Raw genomic sequence first — 4,278 nt, 5'->3', positions numbered from 1 at the left:
CTGCCGGGGAAGGGGGGGTGGGTGGGGGGGGGGGGCTGCCTTATAAAAGGAAGGGGGAGATATTCGTAACTTTTAGGGATTAAAAAAGCGGTTGTTGGTACCTCTTAGGGTGTTCAGCCTCAAAAGGTCCACAACGGGAGCTTTTGCAGTACCTTTTAGGGTTTTTTAAAGAAAACGACAAAACTTTTGAAATTACAAGACATGTTTCGACAGAAACTTCTGTCATCTTCAGTTGATTAATGTACAAAGCGTTAAGTTGAATTTATAAGTCGGAAAAAGTGCTAATTATGCCAGTAACAACGGAATGTACATAAAACGTGACAATGTGAGAATTAAAAGGATAGTTTTAGATTTACGTGATGCAGTTGTTGATTAAGAGAAGGTTGTTCTCTTTGAATATGAAAAGCCTCTTTTATCTTGAGTTGAAAGTCGTAGAGGCGTGATCTAAAATATGGAAACAGTCCTCTGAAGACAGGAAGCGACATCGTTCGGAATTCTGTAGGTGTTTGAAAATGTGAGAGGCCCTATCAGTGACTAAGTGCTCACGCACGCGTGTGGAAAAATGCCGGGTTGTTTCGCCGACATAACAGGTATTACAGCCCGCACATGCAAACTTATAAACCCGCACACGTGAACGAAGCCCGCCAGGGATAGGGTCTTTCACACCAAGCAAGTTGCCTAACTTAAAGGAGGAAAAAACTAGTTTGATGTCCAAATCATTGCAGTAGCGCTACTGCAATAGTATGTTTGGTTCCTCAATATCATAGTATACGTTATGTACATATTTGAAATATTTACCCGCTCAGAGACTTGAAGTTCTATAAATTTAAAAGGCAATAGGATGTATTTGTCTATTACCAACTGATATGTAATAAATATCCAATCAAAACCAACAATTACTTCAACTTACTTGAATTTGATTTAATGTTATCTACAGTATCCCCGAATAGTGGGGCCTTGTGCTTGACTGTGGAGAAGATATCTTTGACTTCACCTATTGTTATTAATGCTAACCAGAGCTGTAAAGATAAAAAAAAATCACTACCTTTTGTTTCTCCAGATTTTGAAAATGTGTTTGCTTAACACCTGCCAGGCAAAATTTTGAGCTTTGATTCTTATCTAAAGGCTGTTTACTTTGAGTATGAGTTTTGGATTTCATGGTCCGCCAGACCTCAGAGGGTTGCATCTAGGGAAAGGTGACGTTCTTTACTCAATACCTTAAAATTTCAGCGTCTAAACGCAGTTTAATATGTATGCAAAACACGGGTTTAAAAATCTGAAAGAGCGAAATCCGTGCTGCATATTAATTCAGTCGCGTACACACGCATTGCATTCTTAAACTAGCGAGTCTTTGATGTCATTTTCTCCCCGATCCAGTTCTCTCAAGATTTTAAAGTCAGTAATGGCGACCATTAAATAGGAAAATTCCAGTTAAAATAAACAAGTGTCTTTTTGAAATTAAGGCTTAAAACTTGAGTCACTTAGTGTTGGGTTAACATAGTTTTGAAATCCAAAGGAAAAAAAAAAATGATTTTTTTGATCAGAGAACCAGTTTAGGTGTTATGGTCCAGTGGTTGGCATACTTGAATAACACAGTTAAATGCTTACGTTTTTTTCGTAACTGCACTCATCGTGCATTTTCAAATGAGATCATCGCATGTAATCCGTTGTTGAAAAACATGTTATCTCGTATATCCTCTCATATATTTCACTTCTTATGTAAATCGAAATCGCTATTTATCAACTTCCAGGGCTCGGTTGTTCAACACCGATTAACACTAATCTTCGATTAAATGACGACCGAAGTTTGAATTTTGCCCGTCAAAAATCCATAATGTTATTTTATCCTGAAGTAAAAAAGATGTCTGAGTCAAAACTGAAAGAAAAAAACTTTGTGGAAACTTTTGTATAAATACGTCTCCAGTAATCCAGGATTAGCTCAATCGGTGCCCACATGGCTTGATGACCAGCTTAATTAACCCTTAAAACCCCGAGAAGGACCCCCATTGACAAGTAAAATCGTCTGGCGTTAGACTGAGTAAAATCTATGAGTGGCACTATTGGAAGCGAAAGGGTTAATTAACCGAAGACATAGTACACTCGTCTACGGGCATTATCTCAATAATAATAATAATAATAATAATAATAATAATAATAATAATAATAATAATAATAATAATAATAATAATAATAATAATAATAATAATAATAATTGGAAAATGAGAACTACAAGCTCCTTTATAACATCGAGGCTAGGAGGCCGGATCTAGTGCTTGTTGACAAAAGCAAGAAAAGCTGTCATATGATAGACGTGGCAATTCCAGAAGACAGTGGAGCAAAAGAAAAGGAGGCCGAGAAGGTTGAAAAGTACCAAAATCTGGCCAGAGAATTGAGGAGAATGTGGGAAGTGAAAACCAAAGTCGTACCAATTGTACTGGGGGCTTTAGGAACAGTTCCATTGCGACTGAAGGGCAACTTAAAGGGCATAGGAGTAGACACATCAATTACCTTAATCCAAAATTTTGCATTGCTGGGATCAGCAAGGATACTAAGAAAAGTATTGGAAATGTAAAGGACAGGGAAAAGAAACATTTTGGTGTTCCTTGGCAACTTGTTGTTTTCCGACACCACAATTTTACCAGCTGTTAAATACTTAAGCTGAGCAGTATGACTATGAAATAATAATAATAATAATAATAATTTTTATTTGCCAAGTAAAACTAAAAATAGATTACATCAAAAAAAATAAAAGGAAGTTCTTGAAATTGAATTGTGTACAATTAAAAAAAACTGTCTTATTAACAACTAATAATAACAGTTTCATTTCTAGAATTTTACAAGAAATATTAAAAAGTAAGAATTGGAAGCAAAAAGTATCTAAAACTATCTTAAAAAAAAAAGAAAGCGAAAGGCCAATGGCAAATCCAAAACCCTATTATACAAAAGCTACTAAAAAAACACTAAACAATGTCAATGGCTCCTTCGGCAGCTGCGATTTCAATATCGCAACAATAACATCAATAATAATAATAATAATAATAATAATAATAATGAAGGGAATAATCAACGATATTGCTATACCAGCTGATGTAAGATTGGGGAAAAAGAAAGGGGAAAAGTGGAAAAATACCAGGACTTGAAGAGAGAGATCGGAAGATTGTGGAAACTCAAAATGGTAGAAGTCGTACCTGTAGTGATAGGAGCCCTTGGAAGTGTCACCAAAGGATTTGATAGGTGGATTGAAAAGTTAGGGATACCATTAAATGTTGGAGTAATGCAAAAAAACTGCCTTGTTGGGAACTGCAAAGGATATTTAGGAAAGTGTTGGAAATGTAAAGAAGAGATAATTCTGTTAGCCTTTGGTCATTTGTTATGACTCGCCTAACAGAAGAAAAGACGGCAATGACAACAGCCAGAACATCATGTTATAATAATAATAATAATAATAATAATAATAATAATAATGATGATGATGATGATGATGATGATGATGATGATGATGATGATGATAATAACAATAACAGCACGGAACCTCCTCACAATCTATCGATCCTTTCACCCACAAGCAGACATTGATAGGCTTTATATGTCCAGGAAGGAGGGAGGAAGAGGGCTGATAAGCGTTGAAGACTCAGTGCATGCGGAAATTGAATGCCTCAGTCAGTATGTCGGCGGTGTTAGAAGCAGTGGCACAAGAGAATGTGTTGAAGAGAAGTGAGGTTTGTAAGGGTTTGGATGCCGTGCGAGCAGCAAAAAAAAAAGAAACCTACTGGAGAACCCCCTCCATGGTCAGTTTATGAAGGCCACGACAGATGTCAGAGAACATCGCAGATGGAGTTGGCTATGTAGTGGCCAGTTAAAGAAAGAGGCAGAAGGTTTGATAACTGCTACCCAAGACCAAGCCTTGAGAACGAACAGTATTAAAGCACACATTGACAAGCAGAACATATCACCGACATGTAAGTTATGTGGGGAGAGAGAGGAGACTGTGAGTCATATAGTAGCAGAGTGTAAGATGCTGGCCCAAAAACATTACCGTCCATGGAGGCACGACAAATTGGCAGCTGTCATACACTGGAAGCTCTGTGAACGATTCAGATTTGAAAGGGGAGCAAAATGGTATGATCACAAGCCTCAGCCTGTGCTTGAATCAGAAGCGGTCAAGTTACTGTAGATCCAGACAGACCATCGAATCGACCTCAACAAACCAGATAGACTCATAACAGACGTAGCCCGCCCTTTCGACACCAGGGTCAAGAACAAGGAGCAAGAGAAGGT

This window comes from Montipora foliosa, unplaced genomic scaffold (genome assembly GCF_036669935.1).
Source record: "Montipora foliosa isolate CH-2021 unplaced genomic scaffold, ASM3666993v2 scaffold_431, whole genome shotgun sequence".
Classification (NCBI taxonomy): Eukaryota; Metazoa; Cnidaria; class Anthozoa; order Scleractinia; family Acroporidae; genus Montipora; species Montipora foliosa.
This window is presented reverse-complemented; position numbering follows the sequence as displayed.